Source organism: Rosa chinensis, chromosome 1 (assembly GCF_002994745.2).
Source record: "Rosa chinensis cultivar Old Blush chromosome 1, RchiOBHm-V2, whole genome shotgun sequence".
Classification (NCBI taxonomy): domain Eukaryota; kingdom Viridiplantae; phylum Streptophyta; class Magnoliopsida; order Rosales; family Rosaceae; genus Rosa; species Rosa chinensis.
This window is the reverse complement of record NC_037088.1, coordinates 39,877,247-39,889,457: the sequence shown is the minus strand read 5'-3', so window position 1 is coordinate 39,889,457 and position 12,211 is coordinate 39,877,247. Positions and strand designations below refer to the sequence as shown.

At 39.0% G+C, this 12,211-nt stretch overlaps 1 protein-coding gene and 1 pseudogene across 2 annotated transcripts in view; both read left to right on the top strand.

The window, feature by feature from the left end:
* LOC112173832 (keratinocyte proline-rich protein-like) overlaps nt 1–12,211 on the top strand; it is a 100,866-nt gene that overhangs the window by 71,539 nt on the left and 17,116 nt on the right. The gene's annotated exons all lie outside the window — the stretch shown is intronic.
* Nucleotides 5,913–8,389, top strand: LOC112173825 (annotated as a pseudogene).

The window sequence follows — 12,211 nt, the reverse complement described above, 5'->3', positions numbered from 1 at the left end:
TTCTCTCCCTCACCTATAAAAGTTCCACTCCTCTGTCCTAATTAATTACGTATTTACTACTTACCTAACATTATTCTGTCAACATAAATACATCGACTGACTTAGGCATCGGAGTAGAGAAGATCGCCAACTGCGGTCTCCTTTTGACGCCCTGTGTATTTTACTTGACAGATAGCGGAAGTGCTGCGACCTCCTCAGTAGCGGTCCAAGTGTGAACTAGCATTAAACAAGATTTAACTACTGCTGAATCTCAAACATTAACAAGTTGTTTCTGGTTTTTGATCACCACTGCTTTTTAATGTCAATTACCATCGAATTCACTAATAATTTTCATCACTATCATCTTGCTTGTTGGCAGCGGGCTAAATGCTGGCATTTATGGCGACCTTATAGTCATTCGATTATTCGTCACCAAGGATCATCTATGGCCAACGAAGCTAAAGCCAAAGCCAATGGCAACGTTGTCTACTCTACCGGCAACTTCAACTCTGCCTTTACCCACTCCATCGGGCCATCAATCTAGCTCCAACCAACCAAGTACTTTACTCCAACCTCCACATTTTCTATGAGGGTGGCTCTGCTAGGGCCGATCTGGATCGCTGGGAAACCAAGTCACAACGCCCTCGGCTCAATAGTCAAAGTAAGGGATGAAAGTTGTAGTGAGAGATGGGTCAATCTTGTACTAACCTATTTTGGAGGGAGGAGGCTCGATTGCAATGAGGATTGTTGTTGCTTTGTTGGGGAGTTGACAAAGTTGCAGATGATGTCAGAGATGATGGTGGCCTTAAGCTGCGTCAAGGTGCACTGGTTGATGGGCCTTGCAATAGATTCATGGAGACGCAATACATACTAGTGCTAGTGTGCGGCGGCACTGTCGTGGCTCACCCTGCAACCTGGCTGAGGAAGGGAGCGGCAAAGAATTGCGATACAGGTCTAGTTCTTCCCACCGATTTCTGGGTTCCAAGGGCTTGGGTGCTCATAGAACTTGGGGTCCCCAATGTCTTTAAGGTTTGGCCCAAGTGTGCAAAGATGTTTTGAGTTCTTTCACGGGCCCATGTTGTAGCTAGGGTTTGGCTTTTGGGCTTGGGCTTTTGGCGATTGATTTTGGGCTTTAGGCTTTGTTTTTGTTATTTGCTTTTTAGGTCACTATTATGAAGTTAAGAGCTACGACCCTAAGGGATATAAAAATAAGAATCCCAAAGCTAAGAAGTGTGCTACTAAAGAACTATTACAGAACCTATCCCTCATCCAAATATATGTTTGATTTGCTAAGTGGTCCCAAGTGTTTTTCAAGATTGATATAAGGAGTGGAAACCATCAAATAAGAGTCAGACTTGGAGAAGAATGGAAGACGACCTTCAAGACCAGAGATGGGTTGTACGAATGGCTTGTAATGCCTTTTGTATTGTCAAATGCACCAAAGTACTTTCATGTGCCGGTTATCATATCTGAATTGCATGATGGAGGCCTTAGTGGACACTTTGGGCGTGACAAAACTTTGGGGTTAGTTGCAGCAAAGTTTATGTACTTACATGAGCATTTGCCAAGCATAATTAACTATAATGAGCCACGCTCATGCTACCGCCAGAGGTACCAACTACCACAAATGGTGTGACCTACGGAAACACAACCAAGCAGGCTACCGCCTGAGCCCCGGCTCACCCCCAGATCACCGCTGACGTGCTGCTACGTGCCGCGCCAAAACAGCATCAGAAGCTCCACAAACTGGGAACTAAAGCATATCAGTCCCACATCAAAAACAAGGAAGAGGTCAGCTTCTTCCCTACCTATAAAAGGTTCACTCCTCTCTCCTCATTAATTACGCATTTACTACTTATCTAAGGGCGATCCGTGAGGATATGACCATTGGATCATCGTATAAATCGGTAAAGATGATCCTCTAGGTGATCCGTGAGGATTTGACAGTTGGATCTTCGTATAATTTTGAGACGATGAACCTAAGGGTGATCCGTGAAGATCCGACCTTTAGATCATCGTATAAATTGGTAAAGATGATCCTTTAGGTGATTTGTGAGGATCCTACCGTTGGATTGTCGTATAATTATAATTTGTGAGTTATCTTTTGTCAAAAAAAGAAAGGAAAAAAAATTTAAAAAGATAGAAAATAAAAAATTTCCAAATAGAAAACCAAAAAAGTTCATATAGAGAAAATGGCAAATGCGGGGTGGGGAATCCCCCATTTGAAAATATCCCCAGATGGGAAACAGGGGCGAGGGGGAAACTTGAGGTGGGGCTGGGGAATCCCCCGTTTGCTCATTCTTAATCCCAACAACCCCAGAGCTTCACAGCTCAGGAAGAAATCCTACGATTCTATGTATGCTTCTTTAGTCAAAGTATTCGAGTCCTTGAACTCTGGCGGTCCAAGTGAAAGTGATGTTGTTGGTTTTTTAAGGGGTTTATTGAATTAAGGCTAAGTTTAATACAGTTGTATGAAGTATATAATGTATTTAGTATATACTAGTAAATTGACCCGCGTGATGCTGTAGGTTTTTTTTTTTTTTTTTTTTCAAGTTTCATATATAATAGATGAATATTTACAATTTAGAAAACATTGGCGCTATTTAGAATATGATTTGTTTTGTTGTTAATAATAGATTAGCAACAAATGCAAACAATAATGAAGAGTTAATTACATATAAGTGCATCTTTGAATGTTTTTTTAGTCATAAGGCCACCAACTAATTTTATCCCTCATAAGGCCACTAGATTAAAATTTGTGTTATATTTTGGATATAAAAACTAACATATTTACATAAATGTCACTAGAGTAAAAAGTCAACAACCATTCTCTCTCTCCTTTCCGGCAAGATCTCCAGCCAACTCTGGCAAACTCCAGCGACCACAAAAGGTACTGTGATTAGCAACAAAAATTACTCTGATGAGATTTCTGGCAACCTCCGGTGAGGTCACAAAACCTACTATCACCAGCAATAAAAGCTACTGTCACTAGCAACAAAAGCTACGCTGGTGAGATTTTTGGCGAGGTCACAAAAACTACTATCACCAGCAACAAAATCTACTGTCACAAACAAAAGCTACGCTGGTGAAATTTCCAACGAGGTTACAAAAGCTACTGTCACTAGCAATATAAGCTATTGTCACCGACAAAAAAAGATAATTTCACTAGCAACAAAAACTACTGTCACCAACAAAAGCAACACTCCTCAAAACCAAAAGATATTATCCCTACCAACAAAAGTTACTCTCACCAATACTAAAAGCTACTATCACCAATAATAAAAACTACTGTCATCAACACCATAAACTACTTTCACCAGAAATAGAAGATACTCTCATCAATGCCAAAAGTTATAACCAAGCAGAACAAAAACTACTACCAAGCAAAATAAAAGCTACTCCCAGAGACTGACAAAGCTATTCTGAGAGATTAACAAAGCTAGAAATATAAAGGATACAACCAAAACAAAAATGCTATTGCAATCAAGAAAAGAAAACATATTCAATGATATAAAAAGCATGCAGGGTTCAACAATGATATCACTATGTAAAAAGCAATTTCCATAGTTGTAAAAAGCCACTACCCTAGTTATGAAAATCTATTACAATAGTTGTATAAAGCTATTGCCAATGTGGTAATACTACTATTATTTTTCAATGGTGACCCTCTAAACCCATAGGCATAATCTTGTTACCTTTAGCATGAGACTTCATTTCCACATTTCTTGGTTGGCCAAATGATCTCTTGGTCAATGGAGGCTTCAATATCCAAATTCACATGATTTTTGAAATCTACTACTACAAATGCAAAGGGGGAAGAATTCTGCAAGAACAAAGATACGAAAAAATATTAGTACTTGAAATGAAAATTAAAAACAACAATCTACTATTGTGCCGCAAACGTGGCACTCTTTATCAACTTGATAATAAAAAATAAGCAATCTAAAAAGCTACTGAGATAGGTACAGAAAGCTACTATAACACACGTATAAAGCTACTGGACCAATAATAAAAAACTACTGACATAGGTGCATAAAGCCACTATAAAACATGTACAAAGTTACTGGACCAATAATAAAAGCTACTAACATAGGTATATAAAGTTACTAAACCAGTAATAAAAAGTCACTGACATAGGTATAGAAAACTACTATAACACATGTACAAAGCTAGAGGAGGGAACGAGAGACTACCAGTCAGGTCGTCTATGTTTGGTGGCTTCATTTCTATAATATTGAAACATTGATCACTGATCTCAAGATTCCACAATAGGTTTATCTTCTATCACTACACCAATTTCGGAATCAGACAACACATATCAGACGACAGCAAACATTTTAACTGTCGTCTGATTTAATCAGACGACAGCAAGAAAAATTATGTCGTCTGAGTTTTTGAATCAGACAACAGTTTTTTCTTGGCTCTTGTGCAATAGCATTTCAGACAATGGTTGATTTTTTTGATGTTGTCTGAATGAATTAATTCAGACAACAGTTATTATGTGATGTTGTCCAAGGTTCATTTATACAATGGTTGATTTTTGCTGTTGTCTGATTATTTTTAGTCACACAACTGTTATTAGGTGTCTGTTGTCTGATATCTTTTAAGTCAATGCTTGTTGAAAGATGTTGTCTGATTTGAGTGGTTCACACAATGCTTTTTAATTTGTCTGTTGTCACATGAGTTTCAAACAATGTACCTTATATTTGATGTCGTCTGAGTTTTAAATTTGTTTTTTCCGATACAATAGCTGACTTTTAGCTAGGGTTGATATATTGCTTTAACACTTCGACAAAAATCAAAAATTGAACTTTTTCCCTCCCCATTCCACCAAAACACCCGAGCTCCCGCTTCTCTCTCTCAAAATCACTTTCGATCTCACCAACCCTCAGTCCTCAGTACTCTCAGCCATCTCTCTCTCTCTCTCACACCCAGTGACCAGTGACCGCCAACTCTCTCACGAATCCTCAGCTATCACTACTGGATCTCAATATACTCACTATCCTCAGCCCTCAATCCTCAGCCATCAGCTTCTCTCAAATGGATTGCATCCAATCCAAGATCTAGAACAAAGAAGCCGTCCCACGATACAAGGATCGGAAGCGGTCTTGTACAGGTCCACCTGCCCAATTTGGCTTCAACCTCGGCTGTTGCAGGGCCTCCGTTCGATTCTATCCCTCATCCACCTCGGCTGTTGCAGGGCAGCCGAACTCGGGGTTGGAGAGTCTGTCACTCTGTCCAGCAACCCGTCTCCGCCTCTCCCGCTCTCCGGTCTCCGAGTTCCACCTCCAGGCTCGAGGTATCTCACTATCTCCCTCTCCCTCTCCGTCTCCTACTCTTCTCCTCCTCCTGACCTCCTCGGCGAGTTGGCGACGGCTCCTCCCCTCCTCCAGTCCTCCTCTTCTTCTCTTCTGAAGTTCTGGCCTTCTGGGTTTCTGAATTCTAAAATTCTAATCTGTAATTTCCGGGTTCGATTGTTGAATTGTTGAAATGGGTTCCGGGTTCGATTTCGGATTTCCAGTTGAATCTCCTCCTCTCCGTCTCTGAGCTCCAGCGGTCCAGCCTCCAGGTATCTCTCTCACCCTCTCCTCCTTTCCAGTTGTTACTGATTACGGGAAGAACAGGAATCTGGGTATTGATTGTTCTTGGAACCATTAATATACGAGAAATTACTGGATACATGAAATTTTGAAGTTATTTTTCATTGGATTCTGTACTTCTGCAGTTTGTAATTGTCTCTTTGACTGGATGGGGTGCACTTATCTTTAGTGGATACAAGTTTTTCACCGGAGGCAAAGGCAAGAAGGAAGAGGTATGTCATGTTCTCCGGATCCATGGAATTTGAACCATTAATCACTTATTTTTTGTTAGGGTTATAGGCTGTCCATTTGTGTGTGAAAAGGTGTTGAAAAGGTGAAAAGGTGTCCATTTGTGTATGAAAAGGTGTTGAAGACGATGAAGAACGAAGAACAAGCTCGGTTTCTGTTTGGGATTTCGCTCTCTGATAGACCCAAATGGCAGCAATTCCTGCTTTGCTCTTCTGGGTTCTTCTTTGGTTATCTGGTTAATGGTGTCTGTGAGGTAAATTCACTCTCTTTGGTTTCAAGTTTTTTTTTCGGTTTGGTTCTGGGATTTTTTTTTGTTTTGGGATGAATTTTCTTTTGTGTTTAGTTTCTTTTGAATCAAGCTAAGGGTTATGCTTTAGCTTATGAGGAAGAAATCTTTTTGTTCCAAGAGATTTATGGTTTTTGTTTATTAGTTTTTTTTTTACTGTTTTGATTAAAGTTCTCAGATAATTTTAAAATGAGGTTTTGATCCTCTGTTTTGGCTTATGGGACCAATGGGTTTGATTATTTTATGAGTTTGCTTTTGGAGGAATCAAAGTAATAATTTTGAAGAATGAATGCAGCTCGTTGCACGTTCAGAGATGACTTGATTTTTCGTACACTCTGTATTTTTTTTTAATTGCTGATTGAATCTTAACTTTTTGCTCCATTTTCAGGAATATGTGTATAACAGGCTACAATTCAGGTAATGGTTAACATCTGGGTATTTGGTTTTGGATTTGTGGAGTGTTTGGTTTTCGAATTCAATTAGGACCCTGCTTGTTTCAGATTCTGTTTCTGATGTGTTCCTTGCTGCAGTTATGGGTGGTACTTCACATTTGTACAAGGATTTATGTATCTATTTCTGATTATCTTCAAGGCTTTACCACCAAGCAAATGGTAAACCCATGGAAGACTTATGTGAAGCTATCTGCTGTGCTTATGGGCTCTCATGGACTTACCAAAGGCTCCTTGGCTTTTCTCAACTACCCTGCACAGCTAATGTTCAAATCAACAAAGGTAAGCAAATGCGATGTTAAAAAACTTTGTTTGTTTCTCTGAGGCAGCCAATTTTGACTTGATAATCATATCAAGTGGAAACAATTTCAGTGTAAAACAGAGAGGATTTGGAATTTGACTGGCTCTTAAGACACGTTTCTTTTTCCCCTTTCATATTTTTATTTTGTTTAGTATGGCCAGTTTGAGATTATTGTTCTTAATTTAGGGGAAAGGGTTTAAGTTGGTCTCTAGCTAAGATTTTAGTGTCATTTGGATTCTGTTGGAATTTTTGATCTTTGGTATAGGACAAGAATAGTTTATAAATATCTATTTGGCTGTATATGTCAAACTACAGTTACTCTGCAGCCTCTCATGTTAACTTCATGATTTTGGTCCTTTTGGGGTTTCAGGTTTTGCCTGTGATGATAATGGGAGCCTTCATACCAGGTTTGAGGCGGAAGTACCCACCTCATGAGTACGTTTCTGCAATCCTTCTGGTGGTGGGTCTGATCCTATTCACCTTAGCGGATGCACAAACGTCTCCCAACTTCAGCGTGATTGGTGTGGTGATGGTATCGGGTGCTCTAGTCATGGATTCGTTTTTGGGTAATTTGCAAGAAGCAATATTTACCATGAATCCTGAAACCACACAGGTGATTCACATTCTCCGTGGGTGCTTAAAAGTGAATTAGATGCATGTTCATGGAAAAGCTGTGACTTCGGTTATAATGTTGTTCTCTATCTTATCTTATCCACAGATGGAGATGTTGTTTTGCTCTACAGTAGTTGGTCTACCTTTCTTGGTGCCACCAATGATTTTGACAGGAGAATTATTCAAAGCGTGGAGTTCATGTTCTCAGGTAACTTGCCAGTTACAAAATCTTTTGATTCCAGACTTGTTACATTCCTCGCAAGCCACACAGTTACACCTAACCTTTTGGTATTATGCAGCATCCATACGTATATGGTGTGTTAGTCTTTGAAGCCATGGCCACCTTTATTGGCCAAGTTTCTGTCCTTTCCCTCAATTATCTTTCTTGAATTTCTAATAGACTGTGATTGTTAGTATTCTTTATTTATGTGGCAGAATGATGGCTAAGTAGTCAGATTTCAATTTTGGGGTCCAACCAATTTTGTGGTCAAAGTCTTTCAGTTATATCTCTTCTCAATATGTTCCAGCAATATATGAGCTATGAAGCAAGTTCTATTTGCACAAAGGAAGAGATTTCTTATTTGTAACATAACTCTAATTTGCATTTGATTAATTGAACGCCTTTATCTCTAATATTTCTACAATCTCTTTACAGCTTCTTAAGATATATAATACTAATATATAATGTATTCACTCATCTCTACATTATTATATGCAGGTTCTTACCGAGGGTAAACAAAAAGATGTACTTAAAGCTGCCGGTGCATTGTTTTCACATATTTGTGAGGTTTAGGCAAGGTTAATGTGCATCACATTTATGGACAAGTATCGTGGGGGTTAATGTTGGGATAGAATGACTTTGTTGGATATATGGATGAATGTATCGAATCTTTACATAAATAAATGTGTTTTGGGTTGTCATTTGGATCCCATATATGCAGAATGTAGGTCTTTTGAATGTCTCTCGGACCATTCTATTCCAGCTAAAAACTATTGTCCAATAATTGATCATCATAAAATGCCTAACAAAAACTGTTGTATGAGTCATCTAACTATAATACTTTAAGGACTAAAAGAACGAGAAAGCCATTGTCCAGCAAAACAACAAACAATGGTTTTTTTAAGAAATCTATAGTATCAATAATAGATAGACAATGGGATTTGCAAGTACATATTGTCTGATCAAGCCTTCAGACAACAGCAAGCATATAAGCCCCTGTTGTCTGGCACAGCCTTCAGACAACAGTAAGTATATAAGCTGCTGTTGTTCTTCGTGGTATTCAGACAACAGACATGATAGTAGCTGCTGTTGTACTAAACTTTATCAGACAACAGTAAGTATATAAGCTGCTGTTGTTCTTCGTGGTATTCAGACAACAGACATGATAGTAGCTGCTGTTGTACTAAACATTATCAGACGACAGTTTTCTGGTATTGTCTGATTATGTATCAGACGACATTGAGATAGACAACAGCAATGCCTATAATCAGACGACAGTGAAAAACTGTCGTCTGATTGAAAAATTGGTGTAGTGTATACTGATGAAGCTCTTTTTAGACAGAAGCACGTTATCTGAACTCATGAGTGGACCAGGGTTCATTTCTTTTACTTTCTTCACCTTACCTTCCTTAACCTGATCACAGAAACCAGAAAAGCACAAAATTCAACATTGCCTAAGCATCTAGAGTCAACATGGTTTCCCAAAAAGAACATTTAAACTAGCATTGATTTTCCACAGCGACTGCCTCGATCTCCAATGGCAAGGTGATCACGACTCTTGTCAAATCCAATAACAAATATGATACCAACTACATAAAGAGCATCACATGCGAAATCATATATATGCGAAACCAAGCAAGCACAATCGAAGCTTATAGTTAATTTAATGCTAAATTATAATCTCATTTCTGTACTGCCTTAGTTCATAACGGTCAGAACCGATTGAATTGAACTAAATCACAGGATCTATAATGCTCAGAATAAGAAAAACGATACTGAACATCAGAGAAATTTCTCTTATTTTAAATCAAACTAAGTCAAATTCTAACCTTCCTGAAGTTCATCTCCGGGTCCCCATAAGCACCACTGCTGTGATGACTCGATTTGCACCCTAACAGATCTCATCCAAGTCCTAGTTCACAATCGAAGCCCCAATTTCCGTCGGAAACCCTAAAACCTCCATTTTACCAAAAGCCAGCTTTGATTCCACATTGGAAGTGGTTGACGACGGTGCCGATGCCGGACTCAATCTTTGCTGATGAATCTCAGGCCGTTGAGAGCTCTATGCGCACTCGATCTCGTCAGTTAAAGCTTCATCTTCAGCCTCCTCGCCTCGCAGGTTGCCGGAGTTGGACGACGCGGTGATGGGCTTGCCGTTTGGATTCAAAAATTCGAGGCCGAACTACTCAGAATCGTCTCCGTTCGGGTCGACTCCGACTGAGAACGGTAATGGAGAACGAAATCGACGACGGGTGAGGAAGGGTGCTGCCGGAGCTGAGCAAGATCGTGAGGAAGGGTTTTCTCACCGTGGGGAGAGAGAAGAGAGAGAATGACTTTCTTTTTGCAATAAAGAGAGAATGAATGATGCCGTTGGTTTTCTTTCAGGAAGGAAAAAATGGTCAGAAACAAAATAACTGAAAAGATGCAAGTGGCCTTATACGTACAAGAAGAATTAGCTGGCCTTATGGTTAATTAAAGTTTTAAAATGACACTAATGAGTAATTTTCTATAAACTTTTTTCATGATTTGTAGAAATTTACAAATACAAAACATAATTGTTCTTCCTTAAAAAAAAAAAATAAATATAAAAAAAATTTGAAAGCATATGGCAGAATTAAAAAAAAAAGGATATGGCATAACTGTAATTTCAATCAAAAGCCGGGGCAAAACCGTCACTTCACTGTTACATGAACAGTAATGAACAAGGACCAGCTTTAGTATATGTACCAGTGAAAAGGCCCACGCGATGTTGCGGGTTTCTTTGCTTCCTAAATTTTATATGTACTAAATTGATTGAGAAGAAAGACATGCCAAACTCCGAACAATTTGTAAAAGGTCAATTTGTTTTCATTTTGACACCCTAGATATGCAGTTCTTTTTTTTTTTTTTTTGAGAAAATAGATAACTCTATTCATTTATCCATGGCCAGAAGACACGTACATCAAATGTTGTCTTACACCAAAATCATAAATGGTATAAGCTACCAGACAAAGGACAGGTGACCCTCACTGTTAACACATTTGCTCACTTATTGAGACTAACCACAGAAAAGAAAATCCTCCCTGCTAACTTCCCATGAAGTAGTAACCTAGCTGTCTAGAGACCTCAATTGGAGTACAACTAGAGAAACTAAGATGAAAGTAGTAGAAGACTCAACTTCGAGTATTAGGCAAGGAAACCTGGAAAAGCCTAAAGCTTTCCCTTGCCCTTGTCGCTAGGGCTGGGATCAATACCAGTAACTGCAGGGTAAGAGAGTCGTAAAGCAGCAACATTCGGCTTCTTGCTAGGGCGATGGTTCTTGTTACTACTCCCAAGTAGCTTGCCCGACTTCGTCTTCAACATCACTAAAGTGACATCCATCCAGGTACAAAGGAGGTGAGCCTTGAAGGCCGTAGGGATGACCGGTCGACAGGTCTGAGGCTTCCCAATCAGAAAAGATTTGGAAGACTGACGAATAGGGCCGCCACTAATTCTCCCCAGATCAGAAGCACTACCTCCCTCTGCAAGCGCAAGGGAGGTAGCACAACTAGCGGTGATAGCATCAATGGAGGCCATGTGGCTGAGTGAAGGTTGAGGGTGAGAGATGTAGAGAAGAAAGCTAGGAGAAGAGGAGGCGAGGGCACTGTAGAGAGCTAAGGTGAGAGACAAAATCTCTCCTAGGGTTTTTGGTGAGAAGCTATTTTATTTTTTAGATATGCAGATCTGTTGAAGAGAGTAGAGTATGAATTATTAAGAATACTAACAGTAAAAAAGCATTCCACTATAAGCATTCAGCAAAGCCACATCATTTTTTGCAAAACAAAGAAGAAAAGACAACAACGTACAACTAATTAAATGAGATCCAAACTCTAAAAACCCCCAATCACTTGCACACAACATGTGGCACCTAAAGATAAAAGGTCACATAATCATATGTAAAGAAATGAGGGATCTGAGAAGCTTCAATGGAAAAATTATACCTCTCTTCTCTGCCTCTTGTTTCCTTCCATCTCTCTCTTCTTCTTCTTCTTCTTCTTTTCTTTGGTTTCTTGATTTCTCCACTTTTTTTCTTCTTCTGAATTTCTTCTTTCCCTTATTTCCCTATTCTCTTCTCTTCTCTTCTCTTCTCTTGTTTTGTTTTGTTTTTTTTTTTTTTTTTAGTCAAACCAACCTGGAAGAAGAGTAAATCCTTAAAATAAGAACAACTTCAAAAATACAGCTGCAATGGGACATCAAAACCAAAGGGATATTCACATATAAGACAATGAATGAACACTTATATATGGAAAACAATAACAACAACAAAAAACGAAGAAGAATTAACCCCTTTGATTACCTCGAAAATTTTACAAAATGGTTGAGACGTGACTACTAACAAAGAAAGAGTAGCTATTCTAAATATGGGTAAAATCTTTATATGGTGCCTAAACTATCACGAAATGCATTTTTTGGTACCTACAAATTTTTACGGAGTCTAGTGGTGCCTGTATTATCCTCCGTTAGCCATTTTAGTACTTCCATCAATTATTCCGTTAAAGTATAGGTAAAATCGTAAAA